The sequence below is a fragment of the Hyperoodon ampullatus genome, assembly GCF_949752795.1.
Source record: "Hyperoodon ampullatus genome assembly, chromosome: 13".
NCBI lineage: Eukaryota > Metazoa > Chordata > Mammalia > Artiodactyla > Ziphiidae > Hyperoodon > Hyperoodon ampullatus.
The window spans coordinates 205373-233146 of NC_136926.1; positions in this window are offsets into that span (position 1 = coordinate 205373).

A 27774-nucleotide genomic window follows, 5' to 3' on the forward strand; every position below is an offset into this window, starting at 1 on the left:
GCCCGGAACGGAAACCCACCGGCAGCCCCACACCTTAGCCTCCGCCGTACCCTCATCCTAATCCGTACGCGGACACTGACCCGCGCGTCCGCACGTGCCCCGACCCTAGCACGTGTCCGCACCCTCACCTGTGCCCTCAGCCTTGCCGTTCCCTAACCCTAACCCTAGCACGGAAGGGAAACCCACCGGTAGCCCCACACCTTAGCCTCCGCCGTACCCTCATCCTAATCCGTACGCGGACACTGACCCGCGCGTCCGCACGTGCCCTGACCCTAGCACATGTCCGCACCCTCACCTGTGCCCTCAGCCTTGCCGTTCCCTAACCCTAACCCTAGCCCGGAACGGAAACCCACCGGCAGCCCCACACCTTAGCCTCCGCCGTACCCTCATCCTAATCCGTACGCGGACACTGACCCGCGCGTCCGCACGTGCCCCGACCCTAGCACGTGTCCGCACCCTCACCTGTGCTCTCAGCCTTGCCGTTCCCTAACCCTAACCCTAGCCCGGAACGGAAACCCACCAGCAGCCCCACACCTTCGCCTCCGCCGTACCCTCATCCTAATCTGTACGTGGACACTGACCCGCGCGTCCGCACGTGCCCCGACCCTAGCACGTGTCCGCACCCTCACCTGTGCCCTCAGCCTTGCCGTTCCCTAACCCTAACCCTAGCCCGGAACGGAAACTCACCGGCAGCCCCACACCTTAGCCTCTGCCGTACCCTCATCCTAATCCATACGCGGACACTGACCCGCGCGTCCGCACGAGCCCCGACCCTAGCACGTCTCCGCACCCTCACCTGTGCGCTCAGCCTTGCCGTTCCCTAACCCTAACCCTGGCCCGGAACGGAAACCCACCGGCAGCCCCAAACCTTAGCCTCCGCCATACCCTCATCCTAATCCGTACGCGGACACTGACACACGCGTCCGCACGTGCCCCGACCCTAGCACGTGTCCGCACCCTCGCCTGTGCCCTCAGCCTTGCCGTTCCCTAACCCTAACCCTAGCCCGGAACGGAAACCCACCGGCAGCCCCACACCTTAGCCTCCGCCGTACCCTCATCCTAATCCGTACGCGGACACTGACCCGCGCGTCCGCACGTGCCCCGACCCTAGAACGTGTCCGCACCCTCACCTGTGCCCTCAGCCTTGCCGTTCCCTAACCCTAACCCTAGCACGGAAGGGAAACCCACCGGCAGCCCCACACCTTAGCCTCTGCCGTACCCTCATCCTAATCCGTACGCGGACACTGAGCCGCGCGTCCGCACGTGCCCCGACCCTAGCACGTGTCCGCACCCTCACCTGTGCCCTCAGCCTTGCCGTTCCCTAACCCTAACCCTAACCCGGAACGGAAACCCACCGGCAGCCCCACACCTTAGCCTCCGCCTTACCCTCATCCTAATCCGTACGCGGACACTGACCCGCGCGTCCGCACGTGCCCCGACCCTAGCACGTGTCCGCACCCTCACCTGTGCCCTCAGCCTTGCCGTTCCCTAACCCTAACCCTAGCCCGGAACGGAAACCCACCGGCAGCCCCACACCTTAGCCTCCGCCGTACCCTCATCCTAATCCGTACGCGGACACTGACCCGCGCGTCCGCACGTGCCCCGACCCTAGCACGTGTCCGCACCCTCACCTGTGCCCTCAGCCTTGCCGTTCCCTAACCCTAACCCTAGCCCGGAACGGAAACACACCGGAAGCCCCACACCTTAGCCTCCGCCGTACCCTCATCCTAATCCGTACGCGGACACTGACCCGCGCATCCGCACGTGCCCCAACCCTAGCACGTGTCCGCACCCTCACCTGTGCCCTCAGCCTTGCCGTTCCCTAACCCTAACCCTAGCCCGGAACGGAAACCCACCGGCAGCCCCACACCTTAGCCCCCGCTGTACCCTCATCCTAATCCGTACGCGGACACTGACCCACGCGTCCGCACATGCCCCGACCCTAGCACGTGTCCGCACCCTCACCTGTGCCCTCAGCCTTGCCGTTCCCTAACCCTAACCCTAGCCCGGAAGGGAAACCCACCGGCAGCCCCACAACTTAGCCTCCGCCGTACCCTCATCCTAATCCGTACGCGGACACTGACCCGCGCGTCCACACGTTCCCCGAACCTAGCACGTGTCCGCACCCTCACCTGTGCCCTCAGCCTTGCCGTTCCCTAACCCTAACCCTAGCCCGGAACGGAAACCCACCTGCAGCCCCACACCTTAGCCTCCACCGTACCCTCATCCTAATCCGTACTCGGACACTGACCCGCGCGTCCACACGTGCCCCGACCCTAGCACGTGTCCGCACCCTCACCTGTGCCCTCAGCCTTGCCGTTCCCTAATCCTAACCCTAGCCCGGAACGGAAACCCACCGGCAGCCCCACACCTTAGCCTCCGCCGTACCCTCATCCTAATCCGTACGCGGACAATGACCCGCGCGTCCGCACGTGCCCAGACCCCAGCACGTGTTGGCACCCTCACCTGTGCCCTCAGCCTTGCCGTTCCCTAACCCTAACCCTAGCCCGAACGGAAACCCACGGGCAGCCCCACACCTTAGCCTCCGCCGTACCCTCATCCTAATCCGTACGCGGACACTGACCCGCGCGTCCGCACGTGCCCCGACTCTAGCACGTGTCCGCACCCTCACCTGTGCCCTCAGCCTTGCCGTTCCCTAACCCTAACCCTAGTCCGGAACGGAAACCCACCGGCAGCCCCACAGCTTAGCCTCCGCCGTACCCTCATCCTAATCCGTACGCGGACACTGACCCGCGCGTCCGCACGTGCCCCGACCCTAGCACGTGTCCGCACCCTCACCTGTGCCCTCAGCCTTGCCGTTCCCTAACCCTAACCCTAGCCCGGAACGGAAACCCACCGGCAGCCCCACACCTTAGCCTCCGCCGTACCCTCATCCTAATCTGTACGCGGACACTGACCCGCGCGTCCGCACGTGCCCCGACTCTAGCACGTGTCCGCACCCTCGCCTGTGCCCTCAGCCTTGCCGTTCCCTAACCCTAACCCTAGCCCGGAACGGAAACCCACCGGCAGCCCCACACCTTAGCCTCCGCCGTACCCTCATCCTAATCCGTACGCGGACACTGACCCGCGTGTCCGCACGTGCCCCGACCCTAGAACGTGTCCGCACCCTCGCCTGTGCCCTCAGCCTTGCCGTTCCCTAACCCTAACCCTAGCCCGGAACGGAAACACACCGGCAGCCCCACACCTTAGCCTCCGCCGTACCCTCATCCTAATCCGTACGCGGACACTGACCCACGCGTCCGCACGTGCCCCGACCCTAGCACGTGTCCGCACCCTCGCCTGTGCCCTCAGCCTTGCCGTTCCCTAACCCTAACCCTACCCCGGAAGGGAAACCCACCGGCAGCCCCACACCTTAGCCTCCGCCGTACCCTCATCCTAATCCGTACGTGGACACTGACCCGCGCGTCCGCACGTGCCCCGACCCTAGCACGTGTCCGCACCCTCGCCTGTGCTGTCAGCCTTGCCGTTCCCTAACCCTAACCCTAGCCCGGAAGGGAAACCCACAGGGAGCCCCACACCTTAGCCTCCGCCGTACCCTCATCCTAATCCGTACGCGGACACTGACCCGCGCGTCCGCACGTGCCCCGACCCTAGCACGTGTCCGCACCCGCACCTGTGCCCTCAGCCTTGCCGTTCCCTAACCCTAACCCTAGCCCGGAAGGGAAACCCACCGGCAGCCCCACACCTTAGCCTCCGCCGTACCCTCATCCTAATCCGTACGCGGACACTGACCCGCGCGTCCGCACGTGCACCGACCCTAGCACGTGTCCGCACCCTCACCTGTGCCCTCAGCCTTGCCGTTCCCTAACCCTAACCCTAGCCCGGAAGGGAAACCCACCGGCAGCCCCACACCTTAGCCTCCACCGTACCCTCATCCTAATCCGTACGCGGACACTGACCCGCGCGTCCGCACGTGCCCCGACCCTAGCACGTGTCCGCACCCTCACCTATGCTCTCAGCCTTGCCGTTCCCTAACCCTAACCCTAGCCCGGAAGGGAAACCCACCGGCAGCCCCACACCTTAGCCTCCGCCTTACCCTCATCCTAATCCGTACACGGACACTGACCCGCGCGTCCGCACGTGCCCCGACCCTAGCACGTGTCCGCACCCTCACCTGTGCCCTCAGCCTTGCCGTTCCCTAACCCTAACCCTAGCCCGGAACGGAAACCCACCGGCAGCCCCACACCTTAGCCTCCGCCGTACGCTCATCCTAATCCGTACGCGGACACTGACCCGCGCGTCCGCACGTGCCCCGACCCTAGCACGTGTCCGCACCCTCACCTGTGCCCTCAGCCTTGCCGTTCCCTAACCCTAACCCTAGCCCGGAATGGAAACCCACCGGCAGCCCCACACCTTAGCCTCCGCCGTACCCTCATCCTAATCCGTACGCGGACACTGACACGCGTGTCCGCACGTGCCCCGACCCTAGCACGTGTCCGCACCCTCACCTGTGCCCTCAGCCTTGCCGTTCCCTAACCCTAAGCCTAGCCCGGAACGGAAACCCACCGGCAGCCCCACACCTTAGCCTCCGCCGTACCCTCATCCTAATCCGTACGCGGACACTGACCCGCGCGTCCGCACGTGCCCCGACCCTAGCACGTGTCCGCACCCTCACCTGTGCCCTCAGCCTTGCCGTTCCCTAACCCTAACCCTAGCCCGGAACGGAAACCCACCGGCAGCCCCACACCTTAGCCTCTGCCGTACCCTCATCCTAATCCGTACGCGGACACTGACCCGCGCGTCCGCACGTGCCCCGACCCTAGCACGTGTCCGCACCCTCACCTGTGCCCTCAGCCTTGCCGTTCCCTAACCCTAACCCTACCCCGGAACGGAAACCCACCGGCAGCCCCACAGCTTAGCCTCCGCCGTACCCTCATCCTAATCCGTACGCGGACACTGACCCGCGCGTCCGCACGTGCCCCGACCCTAGCACGTGTCCGCACCCTCACCTGTGCCCTCAGCCTTGCCGTTCCCTAACCCTAACCCTAGCCCGGAACGGAAACCCACCGGCAGCCCCACACCTTAGCCTCCGCCGTACCCTCATCCTAATCCGTACGCGGACACTGACCCGCGCGTCCGCACGTGCCCCGACCCTAGCACGTGTCCGCACCCTCACCTGTGCCCTCAGCCTTGCCGTTCCCTAACCCGAACCCTAGCCCGGAACGGAAACCCACCGGCAGCCCCACACCTTAGCCTCCGCCATACCCTCATCCTAATCCGTACGCGGACACTGACCCGCGCGTCCGCACGTGCCCCGACCCTAGCACGTGTCCGCACCCTCACCTGTGCCCTCAGCCTTGCCGTTCCCTAACCCTAACCCTAGCCCGGAACGGAAACCCACCGGCAGCCCCACACCTTAGCCTCCGCCGTACCCTCATCCTAATCCGTACGCGGACACTGACCTGCGCGTCCGCACGAGCCCCGACCCTAGCACGTCTCCGCACCCTCACCTGTGCCCTCAGCCTTGCCGTTCCCTAACCCTAACCCTGCCCGGAACGGAAACCCACCGGCAGCCCCACACCTTAGCCTCCGCCGTACCCTCATCCTAATCCGTACGCGGACACTGACCCGCGCGTCCGCACGTGCCCCGACCCTAGCACGTGTCCGCACCCTCACCTGTGCCCTCAGCCTTGCCGTTCCCTAACCCTAACCCTAGCCCGGAACGGAAACCCACCGGCAGCCCCACACCTTAGCCTCCGCCGTACCCTCATCCTAATCCGTACGCGGACACTGACCCGCGCGTCCGCACGTGCCCCGACCCTAGCACGTGTCCGCACCCTCACCTGTGCCCTCAGCCTTGCCGTTCCCTAACCCTAACCCTAGCCCGGAAGGGAAACCCACTGGCAGCCCCACACCTTAGCCCTCGCCGTACCCTCATCCTAATCCGTACGCGGACACTGACCCGCGCATCCCCACGTGCCCCGACCCTAGCACGTGTCCGCCCCCTCACCTGTGCCCTCAGCCTTGCCGTTCCCTAACCCTAACCCTAGCCCGGAACGGAAACCCACCGGCAGCCCCACACCTTAGCCTCTGCCGTACCCTCATCCTAATCCGTACGCTGACACTGACCCGCGCGTCCGCACGTGCCCCGACCCTAGCACGTGTCCGCACCCTCACCTGTGCCCTCAGCCTTGCCGTTCCCTAACCCTAACCCTACCCCGGAACGGAAACCCACCGGCAGCCCCACAGCTTAGCCTCCGCCGTACCCTCATCCTAATCCGTACGCGGACACTGACCCGCGCGTCCGCACGTGCCCCGACCCTAGCACGTGTCCGCACCCTCACCTGTGCCCTCAGCCTTGGCGTTCCCTAACCCTAACCCTAGCCCGGAACGGAAACCCACCGGCAGCCCCACACCTTAGCCTCCGCCGTACCCTCATCCTAATCCGTACGCGGACACTGACCCGCGCGTCCGCACGTGCCCCGACCCTAGCACGTGTCCGCACCCTCACCTGTGCCCTCAGCCTTGCCGTTCCCTAACCCGAACCCTAGCCCGGAACGGAAACCCACCGGCAGCCCCACACCTTAGCCTCCGCCATACCCTCATCCTAATCCGTACGCGGACACTGACCCGCGCGTCCGCACGTGCCCCGACCCTAGCACGTGTCCGCACCCTCACCTGTGCCCTCAGCCTTGCCGTTCCCTAACCCTAACCCTAGCCCGGAACGGAAACCCACCGGCAGCCCCACACCTTAGCCTCCGCCGTACCCTCATCCTAATCCGTACGCGGACACTGACCCGCGCGTCCGCACGAGCCCCGACCCTAGCACGTGTCCGCACCCTCACCTGTGCCCTCAGCCTTGCCGTTCCCTAACCCTAACCCTAGCCCGGAACGGAAACCCACCGGAAGCCCCACACCTTAGCCCCCGCCGTACCCTCATCCTAATCCGTACGCGGACACTGACCCACGCGTCCGCACGTACCCCGACCCTAGCACGTGTCCGCACCCTCACCTGTGCCCTCAGCCTTGCCGTTCCCTAACCCTAACCCTAGCCCGGAACGGAAACCCACCGGCAGCCCCACACCTTAGCCCACGCCGTACCCTCATCCTAATCCGTACGCGGACACTGACCCGCGCGTCCGCACGTGCCCCGACCCTAGCATGTGTCCGCACCCTCACCTGTGCCCTCAGCCTTGCCGTTCCCTAACCCTAACCCTAGCCCGGAAGGGAAACCCACTGGCAGCCCCACACCTTAGCCCTCGCCGTACCCTCATCCTAATCCGTACGCGGACACTGACCCGCGCATCCGCACGTGCCCCGACCCTAGCACGTGTCCGCTCCCTCACCTGTGCCCTCAGCCTTGCCGTTCCCTAACCCTAACCCTAGCCCGGAACGGAAACCCACCGGCAGCCCCACACCTTAGCCTCCGCCGTACCCTCATCCTAATCCGTACGCGGACACTGACCCGCGCGTCCGCACGTGCCCCGACCCTAGCACGTGTCCGCACCCTCACCTGTGCCCTCAGCCTTGCCGTTCCCTAACCCTAACCCTACCCCAGAACGGAAACCCACCGGCAGCCCCACACCTTAGCCTCCGCCGTACCCTCATCATAATCCGTACGCGGACACTGACCCGCGCGTCCGCACGTGCCCCGACCCTAGCACGTGTCCGCACCCTCACCTGTGCCCTCAGCCTTGCCGTTCCCTAACCCTAACCCTAGCCCGGAACGGAAACCCACCGGCAGCCCCACACCTTAGCCTCCGCCGTACCCTCATCCTAATCCGTACGCGGACACTGACCCGCGCGTCCGCACGTGCCCCGACCCTAGCACGTGTCCGCACCCTCACCTGTGCCCTCAGCCTTGCCGTTCCCTAACCCTAACCCTAGCCCGGAACGGAAACCCACCGGCAGCCCCACACCTTAGCCCACGCCGTACCCTCATCCTAATCCGTACGCGGACACTGACCCGCGCGTCCGCACGTGCCCCGACCCTAGCATGTGTCCGCACCCTCACCTGTGCCCTCAGCCTTGCCGTTCCCTAACCCTAACCCTAGTCCGGAAGGGAAACCCACTGGCAGCCCCACACCTTAGCCCTCGCCGTACCCTCATCCTAATCCGTACGCGGACACTGAACCGCGCATCCGCCCGTGCCCCGACCCTAGCACGTGTCCGCTCCCTCACCTGTGCCCTCAGCCTTGCCGTTCCCTAACCCTAACCCTAGCCCGGAACGGAAACCCACCGGCAGCCCCACACCTTAGCCTCCGCCGTACCCTCATCCTAATCCGTACGCGGACACTGACCCGCGCGTCCGCACGTGCCCCGACCCTAGCACGTGTCTGCACCCTCACCTGTGCCCTCAGCCTTGCCGTTCCCTAACCCTAACCCTACCCCGGAACGGAAACCCACCGGCAGACCCACACCTTAGCCTCCGCCGTACCCTCATCATAATCCGTACGCGGACACTGACCCGCGCGTCCGCACGTGCCCCGACCCTAGCACGTGTCCGCACCCTCACCTGTGCCCTCAGCCTTGCCGTTCCCTAACCCTAACCCTAGCCCGGAACGGAAACCCACCGGCAGCCCCACACCTTAGCCTCCGCCGTACCCTCATCCTAATCCGTACGCGGACACTGACCCGCGCGTCCGCGCGAGCCCCGACCCTAGCACGTCTCCGCACCCTCACCTGTGCCCTCAGCCTTGCCGTTCCCTAACCCTAACCCTAGCCCGGAACGGAAACCCACCGGCAGCCCCACACCTTAGCCTCCGCCGTACCCTCATCCTAATCCGTACGCGGACACTGACCCGCGCGTCCGCACGTGCCCCGACCCTAGCACGTGTCCGCACCCTCACCTGTGCCCTCAGCCTTGCCGTTCCCTAACCCTAACCCTAGCCCGGAACGGAAACTCACCGGCAGCCCCACACCTTAGCCTCCGCCGTACCCTCATCCTAATCCGTACGCGGACACTGACCCGCGCGTGCGCACGAGCCCCGACCCTAGCACGTGTCCGCACCCTCTCCTGTGCCCTCAGCCTTGCCGTTCCCTAACCCTAACCCTAGCCCGGAACGGAAACCCACCGGCAGCCCCACACCTTAGCCTCCGCCGTACCCTCATCCTAATCCGTACGCGGACACTGACCCGCGCGTCCGCACGTGCCCCGACCCTAGCACGTGTCCGCACCCTCGCCTGTGCCCTCAGCCTTACCGTTGCCTAACCCTAACCCTAGCCCGGAACGGAAACCCACCGGCAGCCCCACACCTTAGCCTCCGCCGTACCCTCATCCTAATCCGTACGCGGACACTGACCCGCGCGTCCTCACGTGCCACGACCCTAGCACGTGTCCGCACCCTCGCCTGTGCCCTCAGCCTTGCCGTTCCCTAACCCTAATCCTAGCCCGGAACGGAAACCCACGGGCAGCCCCACACCTTAGCCTCCGCCGTACCCTCATCCTAATCCGTACGCGGACACTGACCCGCGCGTCCGCACGTGCCCCGACCCTACCACGTGTCCGCACCCTCACCTGTGCCCTCAGCCTTGCCGTTCCCTAACCCTAACCCTAGCACGGAAGGGAAACCCACCGGCAGCCCCACACCTTAGCCTCCGCCGTACCCTCATCCTAATCCGTACGCGGACACTGACCCGCGCGTCCGCACGTGCCCCGACCCTAGCACGTGTCTGCACCCTCACCTGTGCCCTCAGCCTTGCCGTTCCCTAACCCTAACCCTAGCCCAGAACGGAAACCCACAGGCAGCCCCACACCTTAGCCTCCGCCGTACCCTCATCCTAATCCGTACGCGGACACTGACCCGCGCGTCCGCACGTGCCCCGACCCTAGCACGTGTCCGCACCCTCACCTGTGCCCTCAGCCTTGCCGTTCCCTAACCCTAAAGCTAGCCCGGAACAGAAACCCACCGGCAGCCCCACACCTTAGCCTCCGCCGTACCCTCATCCTAATCCGTACGCGGACACTGACCTGCGCGTCCGCACGTGCCCCGACCCTAGCACGTGTCCGCACCCTCACCTGTGCCCTCAGCCTTGCCGTTCCCTAATCCTAACCCTAGCCCGGAACGGAAACCCACTGGCAGCCCCACACCTTAGCCTCCGCCGTACCCTCATCCTAATCCGTACGCGGACACTGACCCGCGCGTCCGCACGTGCCCCGACCCTAGCACGTGTCCGCACCCTCACCTGTGCCCTCAGCCTTGCTGTTCCCTAACCCTAACCCTAGCACGGAAGGGAAACCCACCGGCAGCCGCACACCTTAGCATCCGCCGTACCCTCATCCTAATCCGTACGCGGACACTGACCCGCGCGTCCGCACGTGCCCCGACCCTAGCACGTCTCCGCACCCTCACCTGTGCCCTCAGCCTTGCCGTTCCCTAACCCTAACCCTAGCCCGGAACGGAAACCCACCGGCAGCCCCACACCTTAGCCTCCGCCGTACCCTCATCCTAATCCGTACGCGGACACTGACCCGCGCGTCCGCACGTGCCCCGACCCTAGCACGTGTCCGCACCCTCACCTGTGCCCTCAGCCTTGCCGTTCCCTAACCCTAACCCTAGCCCGGAACGGAAACTCACTGGCAGCCCCACACCTTAGCCTCCGCCGTACCCTCATCCTAATCCGTACGCGGACACTGACCCGCGCGTCCGCACGAGCCCCGACCCTAGCACGTGTCCGCACCCTCACCTGTGCCCTCAGCCTTGCCGTTCCCTAACCCTAACCCTAGCCCGGAACGGAAACCCACCGGAAGCCCCACACCTTAGCCCCCGCCGTACCCTCATCCTAATCCGTACGCGGACACTGACCCGCGCGTCCGCACGTGCCCCGACCCTAGCACGTGTCCGCACCCTCACCTGTGCCCTCAGCCTTGCCGTTCCCTAACCCTAACCCTAGCCCGGAACGGAAACCCACCGGCAGCCCCACACCTTAGCCCACGCCGTACCCTCATCCTAATCCGTACGCGGACACTGACCCGCGCGTCCGCACGTGCCCCGACCCTAGCATGTGTCCGCACCCTCACCTGTGCCCTCAGCCTTGCCGTTCCCTAACCCTAACCCTAGCCCGGAAGGGAAACCCACTGGCAGCCCCACACCTTAGCCCTCGCCGTACCCTCATCCTAATCCGTACGCGGACACTGACCCGCGCATTCGCCCGTGCCCCGACCCTAGCACGTGTCCGCTCCCTCACCTGTGCCCTCAGCCTTGCCGTTCCCTAACCCTAACCCTAGCCCGGAACGGAAACCCACCGGCAGCCCCACACCTTAGCCTCCGCCGTACCCTCATCCTAATCCGTACGCGGACACTGACCCGCGCGTCCGCACGTGCCCCGACCCTAGCACGTGTCCGCACCCTCACCTGTGCCCTCAGCCTTGCCGTTCCCTAACCCTAACCCTACCCCGGAACGGAAACCCACCGGCAGACCCACACCTTAGCCTCCGCCGTACCCTCATCATAATCCGTACGCGGACACTGACCCGCGCGTCCGCACGTGCCCCGACCCTAGCACGTGTCCGCACCCTCACCTGTGCCCTCAGCCTTGCCGTTCCCTAACCCTAACCCTAGCCCGGAACGGAAACCCACCGGCAGCCCCACACCTTAGCCTCCGCCGTACCCTCATCCTAATCCGTACGCGGACACTGACCCGCGCGTCCGCACGTGCCCCGACCCTAGCACGTGTCCGCACCCTCACCTGTGCCCTCAGCCTTGCCGTTCCCTAACCCGAACCCTAGCTCGGAACGGAAACCCACCGGCAGCCCCACACCTTAGCCTCCGCCGTACCCTCATCCTAATCCGTACGCGGACACTGACCCGCGCGTCCGCACGTGCCCCGACCCTAGCACGTGTCCGCACCCTCACCTGTGCCCTCAGCCTTGCCGTTCCCTAACCCTAACCCTAGCCCGGAACGGAAACCCACCGGCAGCCCCACACCTTAGCCTCCGCCGTACCCTCATCCTAATCCGTACGCGGACACTGACCCGCGCGTCCGCACGAGCCCCGACCCTAGCACGTCTCCGCACCCTCACCTGTGCCCTCAGCCTTGCCGTTCCCTAACCCTAACCCTAGCCCGGAACGGAAACCCACCGGCAGCCCCACACCTTAGCCTCCGCCGTACCCTCATCCTAATCCGTACGCGGACACTGACCCGCGCGTCCGCACGTGCCCCGACCCTAGCACGTGTCCGCACCCTCACCTGTGCCCTCAGCCTTGCCGTTCCCTAACCCTAACCCTAGCCCGGAACGGAAACCCACCGGCAGCCCCACACCTTAGCCTCCGCCGTACCCTCATCCTAATCTGTACGCGGACACTGACCCGCGCGTCCGCACGTGCCCCGACCCTAGCACGTGTCCGCACCCTCACCTGTGCCCTCAGCCTTGCCATTCCCTAACCCTAACCCTAGCACGGAACGGAAACTCACCGGCAGCCCCACACCTTAGCCTCCGCCGTACCCTCATCCTAATCCGTACGCGGACACTGACCCGCGCGTCCGCACGAACCCCGACCCTAGCACGTGTCCGCACCCTCTCCTGTGCCCTCAGCCTTGCCGTTCCCTAACCCTAACCCTAGCCCGGAACGGAAACCCACCGGCAGCCCCACACCTTAGCCTCCGCCGTACCCTCATCCTAATCCGTACGCGGACACTGACCCGTGCGTCCGCACGTGCCCCGACCCTAGCACGTGTCCGCACCCTCGCCTGTGCCCTCAGCCTTGCCGTTGCCTAACCCTAACCCTAGCCCGGAACGGAAACCCACCGGCAGCCCCACACCTTAGCCTCCGCCGTACCCTCATCCTAATCCGTACGCGGACACTGACCCGCGCGTCCGCACGTGCCCCGACCCTAGCACGTGTCCGCACCCTCACCTGTGCCCTCAGCCTTGCCGTTCCCTAACCCTAACCCTAGCCCGGAACGGAAACCCACCGGCAGCCCCACACCTTAGCCTCCGCCGTACCCTCATCCTAATCTTTACGGGGACACAGACCCGCGCGTCCGCACGTGCCCCGACCCTAGCACGTGTCCGCACCCTCACCTGTGCCCTCAGCCTTGCCATTCCCTAACCCTAACCCTAGCCCGGAACGGAAACCCACCGGCAGCCCCACACCTTATCCTCCGCCGTACCGTGAACCTAATCCGTACGCGGAAACTGACCCGCGCATCCGCACGTGCCCTGACCCTAGCACGTGTCCGCACCCTGACCTGTGCCCTCAGCCTTGCCGTTCCCTAACCCTAACCCTAGCCCGGAACGGAAACCCACCGGCAGCCCCACACCTTAGCCTCCGCCGTACCCTCATCCTAATCCGTACGCGGACACTGACCCGCGCGTCCGCACGTGCCCTGACCCTATCACGTCTCCGCACCCTCACCTGTGCCCTCAGCCTTGCCGTTCCCTAACCCTAACCCTAGCCCGGAAGGGAAACCCACCGGCAGCCCCACACCTTAGCCTCTGCCGTACCCTCATCCTAATCCGTACGCGGACACTGACCCGTGCGTCCGCACGTGCCCCGACCCTAGCACGTGTCCGCACCCTCAGCTGTGCTCTCAGCCTTGCCGTTCCCTAACCCTAACCCTAGCCCGGAACGGAAACCCACCGGCAGCCCCACACCTTAGCCTCCGCCGTACCCTCATCCTAATCCGTACGCGGACACTGACCCGCGCGTCCGCACGAACCCCGACCCTAGCACGTGTCCGCACCCTCGCCTGTGCCCTCAGCCTTGCCGTTCCCTAACCCTAACCCTAGCCCGGAACGGAAACCCCCCGGCAGCCCCACACCTTAGCCTCCGCCGTACCCTCATCCTAATCCGTACGCGGACACTGACCCGCGCGTCCGCACGTGGCATGACCCTAGCACGTGTCCGCACCCATGCCTGTGCCCTCAGCCTTGCCGTTCCCTAACCCTAACCCTAGCCCGGAAGGGAAACCCACCGGCAGCCCCACACCTTACCCTCCGCCGTACCCTCATCCTAATCCGTACGCGGACCCTGACCCGCGTGTCCGCACGTGCCCCGACCCTAGCACGTGTCCGCACCCTCGCCTGTGCCCTCAGCCTTGCCATTCCCTAACCCTAACCCTAGCCCGGAACGGAAACCCACCGGCAGCCCCACACCTTAGCCTCCGCCGTACCCTCATCCTAATCCGTACGCGGACACTGACCCGCGCGTCCGCACGTGCCCCGACCCTAGCACGTGTCCGCACCCTCGCCTGTGCCCTCAGCCTTGCCGTTCCCTAACCCTAACCCTAGCCCGGAACGGAAACCCACCGGCAGCCCCACACCTTAACCTCCGCCGTACCCTCATCCTAATCCGTACGCGGACACTGACCCCCGCGTCCGCACGTGCCACGACCCTAGCTCGTATCCGCACCCTGACCTGTGCCCTCAGCCTTGCCGTTCCCTAACCCTAACCCTAGCCCGGAACGGAAACCCACCGGCAGCCCCACACCTTAGCCTCCGCCGTACCCTCATCCTAATCCGTACGCGGACACTGACCCGCGCGTCCGCACGTGCCCCGACCCTAGCACGTGTCCGCACCCTGACCTGTGCCCTAGCCTTGCCGTTCCCTAACCCTAACCCTAGCCCGGAACGGAAACCCACCGGCAGCCCCACACCTTAGGCTCTGCCGTACCCTCATCCTAATCCGTACGCGGACACTGACCCGCGCGTCCGCACGTGCCCCGACCCTAGCACGTGTCCGCACCCTCACCTGTGCCCTCAGCCTTGCCGTTCCCTAACCCTAACCCTAGCCCGGAATGGAAACCCACCGGCAGCCCCACACCTTAGCCTCCGCCGTACGCTCATCCTAATCCGTACGCGGACACTGACCCGCGCGTCCGCACGTGCCCCGACCCTAGCACGTGTCCACACCCTCACCTGTGCCCTCAGCCTTGCCGTTCCCTAACCCTAACCCTAGCCCGGAACGGAAACCCACCGGCAGCACCACACCTTAGCCTCCGCCGTACCCTCATCCTAATCCGTACGCGGACACTGACCCGCGCGTCCGCACATGCCCCGACCCTAGCACGTGTCCGCACCCTCACCTGTGCCCTCATCCTTGCCGTTCCCTAACCCTAACCCTAGCACGGAAGGGAAACCCACCGGCAGCCCCACACCTTAGCCTCCGCCGTACCCTCATCCTAATCCGTACGCGGACACTGACCCGCGCGTCCGCACGTGCGCCGACCCTAGCACGTTTCCGCACCCTCACCTGTGCCCTCAGCCTTGCCGTTCCCTAACCCTAACCCTAGCCCGGAACGGAAACCCACCGGCAGCCCCACACCTTAGCCTCCGCCGTACCCTCATCCTAATCCGTACGCGGACACTGACCCGCGCGTCCGCACGAGCCCCGACCCTAGCACGTCTCCGCACCCTCACCTGTGCCCTCAGCCTTGCCGTTCCCTAACCCTAACCCTAGCCCGGAACGGAAACCCACCGGCAGCCCCACACCTTAGCCTCCGCCGTACCCTCATCCTAATCCGTACGCGGACACTGACCCGCGCGTCCGCACGTGCCCCGACCCTAGCACGTGTCCGCACCCTCACCTGTGCCCTCAGCCTTGCCGTTCCCTAACCCTAACCCTAGCCCGGAACGGAAACCCACCGGCAGCCCCACACCTTAGCCTCCGCCGTACCCTCATCCTAATCTGTACGCGGACACTGACCCGCGCGTCCGCACGTGCCCCGACCCTAGCACGTGTCCGCACCCTCACCTGTGCCCTCAGCCTTGCCATTCCCTAACCCTAACCCTAGCACGGAACGGAAACTCACCGGCAGCCCCACACCTTAGCCTCCGCCGTACCCTCATCCTAATCCGTACGCGGACACTGACCCGCGCGTGCGCACGAGCCCCGACCCTAGCACGTGTCCGCACCCTCTCCTGTGCCCTCAGCCTTGCCGTTCCCTAACCCTAACCCTAGCCCGGAACAGAAACCCACCGGCAGCCCCACACCATAGCCTCCGCCGTACCCTCATCCTAATCCGTACGCAGACACTGACCCGCGCGTCCGCACGTGCCCCGAACCTAGCACGTGTCCGCACCCTCGCCTGTGCCCTCAGCCTTGCCATTGCCTAACCCTAACCCTAGCCCGGAACGGAAACCCACCGGCAGCCCCACACCTTAGCCTCCGCCGTACCCTCATCCTAATCCGTACGCGGACACTGACCCGCGCGTCCTCACGTGCCACGACCCTAGCACGTGTCCGCACCCTCGCCTGTGCCCTCAGCCTTGCCGTTCCCTAACCCTAACCCTAGCCCGGAACGGAAACCCACGGGCAGCCCCACACCTTAGCCTCCGCCGTACCCTCATCCTAATCCGTACGCGGACACTGACCCGCGCGTCCGCACGTGCCCCGACCCTACCACGTGTCCGCACCCTCACCTGTGCCCTCAGCCTTGCCGTTCCCTAACCCTAACCCTAGCACGGAAGGGAAACCCACCGGCAGCCCCACACCTTAGCCTCCGCCGTACCCTCATCCTAATCCGTACGCGGACACTGACCCGCGCGTCCGCACGTGCCCCGACCCTAGCACGTGTCTGCACCCTCACCTGTGCCCTCAGCCTTGCCGTTCCCTAACCCTAACCCTATCCCAGAACGGAAACCCACCGGCAGCCCGACACCTTAGCCTCCGCCGTACCCTCATCCTAATCCGTACGCGGACACTGACCCGCGCGTCCGCACGTGCCCCGACCCTAGCACGTGTCCGCACCCTGACCTGTGCCCTCAGCCTTGCCGTTCCCTAACCCTAAAGCTAGCCCGGAACGGAAACCCACCGGCAGCCCCACACCTTAGCCTCCGCCGTACCCTCATCCTAATCCGTACGCGGACACTGACCTGCGCGTCCGCACGTGCCCCGACCCTAGCACGTGTCCGCACCCTCACCTGTGCCCTCAGCCTTGCCGTTCCCTAACCCTAACCCTAGCCCGGAACGGAAACCCACCGGCAGCCCCACACCTTAGCCTCCGCCGTACCCTCATCCTAATCCGTACGCGGACACTGACCCGCGCGTCCGCACGTGCCCCGACCCTAGCACGTGTCCACACCCTCACCTGTGCCCTCAGCCTTGCCGTTCCCTAACCCTAACCCTAGCCCGGAAGGGAAACCCACCGGCAGCCCCACACCTTAGCCTCCGCCGTACCCTCATTCTAATCCGTACGCGGATACTGACCCGCGCGTCCGCACGTGCCCCGACCCTATCACGTCTCCGCACCCTCACCTGTGCCCTCAGCCTTGCCGTTCCCTAACCCTAACCCTAGCCCGGAACGGAAACCCACCGGCAGCCCCACACCTTAGCCTCCGCCGTACCCTCATCCTAATCCGTACGCGGACACTGACCCGCGCGTCCGCACGTGCCCCGACCCTAGCACGTGTCCGCACCCTCGCCTGTGCCCTCAGCCTTGCCATTCCCTAACCCTAACCCTAGCCCGGAACGGAAACCCCCTGGCAGCCCCACACCTTAGCCTCCGCCGTACCCTCATCCTAATCCGTACGCGGACACTGACCCGCGCGTCCGCACGTGGCATGACCCTAGCACGTGTCCGCACCCATGCCTGTGCCCTCAGCCTTGCCGTTCCCTAACCCTAACCCTAGCCCGGAAGGGAAACCCACCGGCAGCCCCACACCTTACCCTCCGCCGTACCCTCATCCTAATGCGTACGCGGACACTGACCCGCGTGTCCGCACGTGCCCCGACCCTAGCACGTGTCCGCACCCTCGCCTGTGCCCTCAGCCTTGCCATTCCCTAACCCTAACCCTAGCCCGGAACGGAAACCCACCGGCAGCCCCACACCTTAGCCTCCGCCGTACCCTCATCCTAATCCGTACGCGGACACTGACCCGCGCGTCCGCACGTGCCCCGACCCTAGCACGTGTCCGCACCCTCGCCTGTGCCCTCAGCCTTGCCGTTCCCTAACCCTAACCCTAGCCCGGAACGGAAACCCACCGGCAGCCCCACACCTTAACCTCCGCCGTACCCTCATCCTAATCCGTACGCGGACACTGACCCGCGCGTCCGCACGTGCCACGACCCTAGCTCGTATCCGCACCCTGACCTGTGCCCTCAGCCTTGCCGTTCCCTAACCCTAACCCTAGCCCGGAACGGAAAACCACCGGCAGCCCCACACCTTAGCCTCCGCCGTACCCTCATCCTAATCCGTACGCGGACACTGACCCGCGCGTCCGCACATGCCCCGACCCTAGCACGTGTCCGCACCCTCACCTGTGCCCTCATCCTTGCCGTTCCCTAACCCTAACCCTAGCACGGAAGGGAAACCCACCGGCAGCCCCACACCTTAGCCTCCGCCGTACCCTCATCCTAATCCGTACGCGGACACTGACCCGCGCGTCCGCCCGTGCCCCGACCCTAGCACGTCTCCGCACCCTCACCTGTGCCCTCAGCCTTGCCGTTCCCTAACCCTAACCCTAGCCCGGAACGGAAACCCACCGGCAGCCCCACACCTTAGCCTCCGCCGTACCCTCATCCTAATCCGTACGCGGACACTGACCCGCGCGTCCGCACGAGCCCCGACCCTAGCACGTCTCCGCACCCTCACCTGTGCCCTCAGCCTTGCCGTTCCCTAACCCTAACCCTAGCCCGGAACGGAAACCCACCGGCAGCCCCACACCTTAGCCTCCGCCGTACCCTCATCCTAATCCGTACGCGGACACTGACCCGCGCGTCCGCACGTGCCCCGACCCTAGCACGTGTCCGCACCCTCACCTGTGCCCTCAGCCTTGCCGTTCCCTAACCCTAACCCTAGCCCGGAACGGAAACCCACCGGCAGCCCCACACCTTAGCCTCCGCCGTACCCTCATCCTAATCTGTACGCGGACACTGACCCGCGCGTCCGCACGTGCCCCGACCCTAGCACGTGTCCGCACCCTCACCTGTGCCCTCAGCCTTGCCATTCCCTAACCCTAACCCTAGCACGGAACGGAAACTCACCGGCAGCCCCACACCTTAGCCTCCGCCGTACCCTCATCCTAATCCGTACGCGGACACTGACCCGCGCGTCCGCACAAGCCCCGACCCTAGCACGTGTCCGCACCCTCTCCTGTTCCCTCAGCCTTGCCGTTCCCTAACCCTAACCCTAGCCCGGAACGGAAACCCACCGGCAGCCCCACACCTTAGCCTCCGCCGTACCCTCATTTTAATCCGTACGCGGACACTGACCCGCGCGTCCTCACGTGCCATGACCCTAGCACGTGTCCGCACCCTCGCCTGTGCCCTCAGCCTTGCCGTTCCCTAACCCTAACCCTAGCCCGGAACGGAAACCCACGGGCAGCCCCACACCTTAGCCTCCGCCGTACCCTCATCCTAATCCGTACGCGGACACTGACCCGCGCGTCCGCACGTGCCCCGAACCTACCACGTGTCCGCACCCTCACCTGTGCCCTCAGCCTTGCCGTTCCCTAACCCTAACCCTAGCACGGAAGGGAAACCCACCGGCAGCCCCACACCTTAGCCTCCGCCGTACCCTCATCCTAATCCGTACGCGGACACTGACCCGCGCGTCCGCACGTGCCCCGACCCTAGCACGTGTCTGCACCCTCACCTGTGCCCTCAGCCTTGCCGTTCCCTAACCCTAACCCTAGCCCAGAACGGAAACCCACCGGCAGCCCCACACCTTAGCCTCCGCCGTACCCTCATCCTAATCCGTACGCGGACACTGACCCGCGCGTCCGCACGTGCCCCGACCCTAGCACGTGTCCGCACCCTGACCTGTGCCCTCAGCCTTGCCGTTCCCTAACCCTAAAGCTAGCCCGGAACGGAAACCCACCGGCAGCCCCACACCTTAGCCTCCGCCGTACCCTCATCCTAATCCGTACGCGGACACTGACCCGCGCGTCCGCACGTGCCCCGACCCTAGCACGTGTCTGCACCCTCACCTGTGCCCTCAGCCTTACCGTTCCCTAACCCTAACCCTAGCCCAGAACGGAAACCAACCGGCAGCCCCACACCTTAGCCTCCGCCGTACCCTCATCCTAATCCGTACGCGGACACTGACCTGCGCGTCCGCACGTGCCCCGACCCTAGCACGTGTCCGCACCCTCACCTGTGCCCTCAGCCTTGCCGTTCCCTAACCCTAACCCTAGCCCGGAACGGAAACCCACCGGCAGCCCCACACCTTAGCCTCCGCCGTACCCTCATCCTAATCCGTACGCGGACACTGACCCGCGCGTCCGCACGTGCCCCGACCCTAGCACGTGTCCGCACCCTCAACTGTGCCCTCAGCCTTGCCGTTCCCAAACCTTAACCCTAGCACGGAAGGGAAACCCACCGGCAGCCGCACACCTTAGCCTCCGCCGTACCCTCATCCTAATCCGTACGCGGACACTGACCCGCGCGTCCGCACATGCCCCGACCCTAGCACGTGTCCGCACCCTCACCTGTGCCCTCAGCCTTGCCGTTCCCTAACCCTAACCCTAGCCCGGAACGGAAACCCACCGGCAGCCCCACACCTTAGCCTCCGCCGTACCCTCATCCTAATCCGTACGCAGACACTGACCCGCGCGTCCGCACGTGCCCCGACCCTAGCACGTGTCTGCACCCTCACCTGTGCCCTCAGCCTTACCGTTCCCTAACCCTAACCCTAGCCCAGAACGGAAACCAACCGGCAGCCCCACACCTTAGCCTCCGCCGTACCCTCATCCTAATCCGTACGCGGACACTGACCTGCGCGTCCGCACGTGCCCCGACCCTAGCACGTGTCCGCACCCTCACCTGTGCCCTCAGCCTTGCCGTTCCCTAACCCTAACCCTAGCCCGGAACGGAAACCCACCGGCAGCCCCACACCTTAGCCTCCGCCGTACCCTCATCCTAATCCGTACGCGGACACTGACCCGCGCGTCCGCACGTGCCCCGACCCTAGCACGTGTCCGCACCCTCAACTGTGCCCTCAGCCTTGCCGTTCCCAAACCTTAACCCTAGCACGGAAGGGAAACCCACCGGCAGCCGCACACCTTAGCCTCCGCCGTACCCTCATCCTAATCCGTACGCGGACACTGACCCGCGCGTCCGCACATGCCCCGACCCTAGCACGTGTCCGCACCCTCACCTGTGCCCTCAGCCTTGCCGTTCCCTAACCCTAACCCTAGCCCGGAACGGAAACCCACCGGCAGCCCCACACCTTAGCCTCCGCCGTACCCTCATTTTAATCCGTACGCGGACACTGACCCGCGCGTCCTCACGTGCCATGACCCTAGCACGTGTCCGCACCCTCGCCTGTGCCCTCAGCCTTGCCGTTCCCTAACCCTAACCCTAGCCCGGAACGGAAACCCACGGGCAGCCCCACACCTTAGCCTCCGCCGTACCCTCATCCTAATCCGTACGCGGACACTGACCCGCGCGTCCGCACGTGCCCCGAACCTACCACGTGTCCGCACCCTCACCTGTGCCCTCAGCCTTGCCGTTCCCTAACCCTAACCCTAGCACGGAAGGGAAACCCACCGGCAGCCCCACACCTTAGCCTCCGCCGTACCCTCATCCTAATCCGTACGCGGACACTGACCCGCGCGTCCGCACGTGCCCCGACCCTAGCACGTGTCTGCACCCTCACCTGTGCCCTCAGCCTTGCCGTTCCCTAACCCTAACCCTAGCCCAGAACGGAAACCCACCGGCAGCCCCACACCTTAGCCTCCGCCGTACCCTCATCCTAATCCGTACGCGGACACTGACCCGCGCGTCCGCACGTGCCCCGACCCTAGCACGTGTCCGCACCCTGACCTGTGCCCTCAGCCTTGCCGTTCCCTAACCCTAAAGCTAGCCCGGAACGGAAACCCACCGGCAGCCCCACACCTTAGCCTCCGCCGTACCCTCATCCTAATCCGTACGCGGACACTGACCCGCGCGTCCGCACGTGCCCCGACCCTAGCACGTGTCTGCACCCTCACCTGTGCCCTCAGCCTTACCGTTCCCTAACCCTAACCCTAGCCCAGAACGGAAACCAACCGGCAGCCCCACACCTTAGCCTCCGCCGTACCCTCATCCTAATCCGTACGCGGACACTGACCTGCGCGTCCGCACGTGCCCCGACCCTAGCACGTGTCCGCACCCTCACCTGTGCCCTCAGCCTTGCCGTTCCCTAACCCTAACCCTAGCCCGGAACGGAAACCCACCGGCAGCCCCACACCTTAGCCTCCGCCGTACCCTCATCCTAATCCGTACGCGGACACTGACCCGCGCGTCCGCACGTGCCCCGACCCTAGCACGTGTCCGCACCCTCAACTGTGCCCTCAGCCTTGCCGTTCCCAAACCTTAACCCTAGCACGGAAGGGAAACCCACCGGCAGCCGCACACCTTAGCCTCCGCCGTACCCTCATCCTAATCCGTACGCGGACACTGACCCGCGCGTCCGCACATGCCCCGACCCTAGCACGTGTCCGCACCCTCACCTGTGCCCTCAGCCTTGCCGTTCCCTAACCCTAACCCTAGCCCGGAACGGAAACCCACCGGCAGCCCCACACCTTAGCCTCCGCCGTACCCTCATCCTAATCCGTACGCAGACACTGACCCGCGCGTCCGCACGTGCCCCGACCCTAGCACGTGTCCGCACCCTGACCTGTGCCCTCAGCCTTGCCGTTCCCTAACCCTAACCCTAGCCCGGAACGGAAACCCACCGGCAGCCCCACACCTTAGCCTCCGCCGTACGCTCATCCTAATCCGTACGCGGACACTGACCCGCGCGTCCGCACGTGCCCAGACCCTAGCACGTGTCCACACCCTCACCTGTGCCCTCAGCCTTGCCGTTCCCTAACCCTAACCCTAGCCCGGAACGGAAACCCACCGGCAGCCCCACACCTTAGCCTCCGCCGTACCCTCATCCTAATCCGTACGCGGACACTGACCCGCGCGTCCGCACATGCCCCGACCCTAGCACGTGTCCGCACCCTCACCTGTGCCCTCATCCTTGCCGTTCCCTAACCCTAACCCTAGCACGGAAGGGAAACCCACCGGCAGCCCCACACCTTAGCCTCCGCCGTACCCTCATCCTAATCCGTACGCGGACACTGACCCGCGCGTCCGCACGTGCCCCGACCCTAGCACGTGTCCGCACCCTCACCTGTGCCCTCAGCCTTGCCGTTCCCTAACCCTAACCCTAGCCCGGAACGGAAACCCACCGGCAGCCCCACACCTTAGCCTCCGCCGTACCCTCATCCTAATCTGTACGCGGACACTGACCCGCGCGTCCGCACGTGCCCCGACCCTAGCACGTGTCCGCACCCTCACCTGTGCCCTCAGCCTTGCCATTCCCTAACCCTAACCCTAGCACGGAACGGAAACCCACCGGCAGCCCCACACCTTAGCCTCCGCCGTACCCTCATCCTAATCCGTACGCGGACACTGACCCGCGCGTCCTCACGTGCCATGACCCTAGCACGTGTCCGCACCCTCGCCTGTGCCCTCAGCCTTGCCGTTCCCTAACCCTAACCCTAGCCCGGAACGGAAACCCACGGGCAGCCCCACACCTTAGCCTCCGCCGTACCCTCATCCTAATCCGTACGCGGACACTGACCCGCGCGTCCGCACGTGCCCCGACCCTACCACGTGTCCGCACCCTCACCTGTGCCCTCAGCCTTGCCGTTCCCTAACCCTAACCCTAGCACGGAAGGGAAACCCACCGGCAGCCCCACACCTTAGCCTCCGCCGTACCCTCATCCTAATCCGTACGCGGACACTGACCCGCGCGTCCGCACGTGCCCCGACCCTAGCACGTGTCTGCACCCTCACCTGTGCCCTCAGCCTTGCCGTTCCCTAACCCTAACCCTAGCCCAGAACGGAAACCCACCGGCAGCCCCACACCTTAGCCTCCGCCGTACCCTCATCCTAATCCGTACGCGGACACTGACCCGCGCGTCCGCACGTGCCCCGACCCTAGCACGTGTCCGCACCCTGACCTGTGCCCTCAGCCTTGCCGTTCCCTAACCCTAAAGCTAGCCCGGAACGGAAACCCACCGGCAGCCCCACACCTTAGCCTCCGCCGTACCCTCATCCTAATCCGTACGCGGACACTGACCCGCGCGTCCGCACGTGCCCCGACCCTAGCACGTGTCTGCACCCTCACCTGTGCCCTCAGCCTTGCCGTTCCCTAACCCTAACCCTAGCCCAGAACGGAAACCAACCGGCAGCCCCACACCTTAGCCTCCGCCGTACCCTCATCCTAATCCGTACGCGGACACTGACCTGCGCGTCCGCACGTGCCCCGACCCTAGCACGTGTCCGCACCCTCACCTGTGCCCTCAGCCTTGCCGTTCCCTAACCCTAACCCTAGCCCGGAACGGAAACCCACCGGCAGCCCCACACCTTAGCCTCCGCCGTACCCTCATCCTAATCCGTACGCGGACACTGACCCGCGCGTCCGCACGTGCCCCGACCCTAGCACGTGTCCGCACCCTCACCTGTGCCCTCAGCCTTGCCGTTCCCTAACCTTAACCCTAGCACGGAAGGGAAACCCACCGGCAGCCGCACACCTTAGCCTCCGCCGTACCCTCATCCTAATCCGTACGCGGACACTGACCCGCGCGTCCGCACATGCCCCGACCCTAGCACGTGTCCGCACCCTCACCTGTGCCCTCAGCCTTGCCGTTCCCTAACCCTAACCCTAGCCCGGAACGGAAACCCACCGGCAGCCCCACACCTTAGCCTCCGCCGTACCCTCATCCTAATCCGTACGCAGACACTGACCCGCGCGTCCGCACGTGCCCCGACCCTAGCACGTGTCCGCACCCTGACCTGTGCCCTCAGCCTTGCCGTTCCCTAACCCTAACCCTAGCCCGGAACGGAAACCCACCGGCAGCCCCACACCTTAGTCTCCGCCGTACCCTCATCCTAATCCGTACGCGGACACTAACCCGCGCGTCCTCACGTGCCACGACACTAGCACGTGTCCGCACCCTCGCCTGTGCCCTCAGCCTTGCCGTTCCCTAACCCTAACCCTAGCCCGGAACGGAAACCCACGGGCAGCCCCACACCTTAGCCTCCGCCGTACCCTCATCCTAATCCGTACGTGGACACTGAACCGCGCGTCCGCACGTGCCCCGACCCTACCACGTGTCCGCACCCTCACCTGTGCCCTCAGCCTTGCCGTTCCCTAACCCTAACCCTAGCACGGAAGGGAAACCCACCAGCAGCCCCACACCTTAGCCTCCGCCGTACCCTCATCCTAATCCGTACGCGGACACTGACCCGCGCGTCCGCACGTGCCCCGACCCTAGCACGTGTCTGCACCCTCACCTGTGCCCTCAGCCTTGCCGTTCCCTAACCCTAACCCTAGCCCAGAACGGAAACCCAACGGCAGCCCCACACCTTAGCCTCCGCCGTACCCTCATCCTAATCCGTACGCGGACACTGACCCGCGCGTCCGCACGTGCCCCGACCCTAGCACGTGTCCTCACCCTGACCTGTGCCCTCAGCCTTGCCGTTCCCTAACCCTAAAGCTAGCCCGGAACGGAAACCCACCGGCAGCCCCACACCTTAGCCTCCGCCGTACCCTCATCCTAATCCGTACGCGGACACTGACCTGCGCGTCCGCACGTGCCCCGACCCTAGCACGTGTCCGCACCCTCACCTGTGCCCTCAGCCTTGCCGTTCCCTAACCCTAACCCTAGCCCGGAACGGAAACCCACCGGCAGCCCCACACCTTAGCCTCCGCCGTACCCTCATCCTAATCCGTACGCGGACACTGACCCGCGCGTCCGCACGTGCCCCGACCCTAGCACGTGTCCGCACCCTCACCTGTGCCCTCAGCCTTGCTGTTCCCTAACCCTAACCCTAGCACGGAAGGGAAACCCACCGGCAGCCGCACACCTTAGCCTCCGCCGTACCCTCATCCTAATCCGTACGCAGACACTGACCCGCGCGTCCGCACATGCCCCGACCCTAGCACGTGTCCGCACCCTCACCTGTGCCCTCAGCCTTGCCGTTCCCTAACCCTAACCCTAGCCCGGAACGGAAACCCACCGGCAGCCCCACACCTTAGCCTCCGCCGTACCCTCATCCTAATCCGTACGCGGACACTGACCCGCGGGTCCGCACGTGCGCCGACCCTAGCACGTGTCCGCACCCTCACCTGTGCCCTCAGCCTTGCCGTTCCCTAACCCTAACCCTAGCCCGGAACGGAAACCCACGGGCAGCCCCACACCTTATCCTCCGCCGTACCCTCATCCTAATCCGTACGCGGACACTGACCCGCGCGTCCGAACGTGCCCCGACCCTATCACGTCTCCGCACCCTCACCTGTGCCCTCAGCCTTGCCGTTCCCTAACCCTAACCCTAGCCCGGAACGGAAATCCACCGGCAGCCCCACACCTTAGCCTCTGCCGTACCCTCATCCTAATCCGTACGCGGACACTGACCCGTGCGTCCGCACGTGCCCCGACCCTAGCACGTGTCCGCACCCTCAGCTGTGCTCTCAGCCTTGCCGTTCCCTAACCATAACCCTAGCCCGGAACGGAAACCCACCGGCAGCCCCACACCTTAGCCTCCGCCGTACCCTCATCCTAATCCGTACGCGGACACTGACCCGCGCGTCCGCACGTGCCCTGACCCTAGCACGTGTCCGCACCCTCACCTGTGCCCTCAGCCTTGCCATTCCCTAACCCTAGCCCTAGCCCGGAACGGAAACCCACCGGCAGCCCCACACCTTAGCGTCCGCTGTACCCTCATCCTAATCCGTACGCGGACACTGACCCGCGCGTCCGCACGTGCCCCGACCCTAGCACGTGTCCGCACCCTCACCTGTGCCCTCAGCCTTGCCGTTCCCTAACCCTAACCCTAGCCCGGAACGGAAACCCCCCGGCAGCCCCACACCTTAGCCTCCGCCGTACCCTCATCCTAATCCGTACGCGGACACTGACCCGCGCGTCCGCACGTGCCACGACCCTAGCACGTGTCCGCACCCTCGCCTGTGCCCTCAGCCTTGCCGTTCCCTAACCCTAACCCTAGCCCGGAACGGAAACCCACCGGCAGCCCCTCACCTTAGCCTCCGCCGTACCCTCATCCTAATCCGTACGCGGACACTGACCCGCGCGTCCGCACGTGGCATGACCCTAGCACGTGTCCGCACCCTCGCCTGTGCCCTCAGCCTTGCCGTTCCCTAACCCTAACCTTAGCCCTGAAGGGAAACCCACCGGCAGCCCCACACCTTACCCTCCGCCGTACCCTCATCCTAATCCGTACGCGGACACTGACCCGCGCGTCCGAAGGTGCCCCGACCCTAGCACGTGTCAGCACCCTCGCCTGTGCCCTCAGCCTTGCCGTTCCCTAACCCTAACCCTAGCCCGGAACGGAAACCCACCGGCAGCCCCACACCTTAGCCTCCGCCGTACCCTCATCCTAATCCGTACGCGGACACTGACCCGCGCGTCCGCACGTGCCCCGACCCTAGCACGTGTCCGCACCCTCACCTGTGCCCTCAGCCTTGCCGTTCCCTAAGCCTAACCCTAGCCCGGAAGGGAAACCCACCGGCAGCCCCACACCTTAGCCTCCGCCGTACCCTCATCCTAATCCGTACGCGGACACTGACCCGCGCGTCCGCACGTGCCCCGACACTATCACGTCTCCGCACCCTCACCTGTGCCCTCAGCCTTGCCGTTCCCTAACCCTAACCCTAGCCCGGAACGGAAACCCACCGGCAGCCCCACACCTTAGCCTCCGCCGTACCCTCATCCTAATCTGTACGCGGACACTGACCCGCGCGTCCGCACGTGCCCCGACCCTAGCACGTGTCCGCACCCTCGCCTGTGCCCTCAGCCTTGCCGTTCCCTAACCCTAACCCTAGCCCGGAACGGAAACCCCCCGGCAGCCCCACACCTTAGCCTCCGCCGTACCCTCA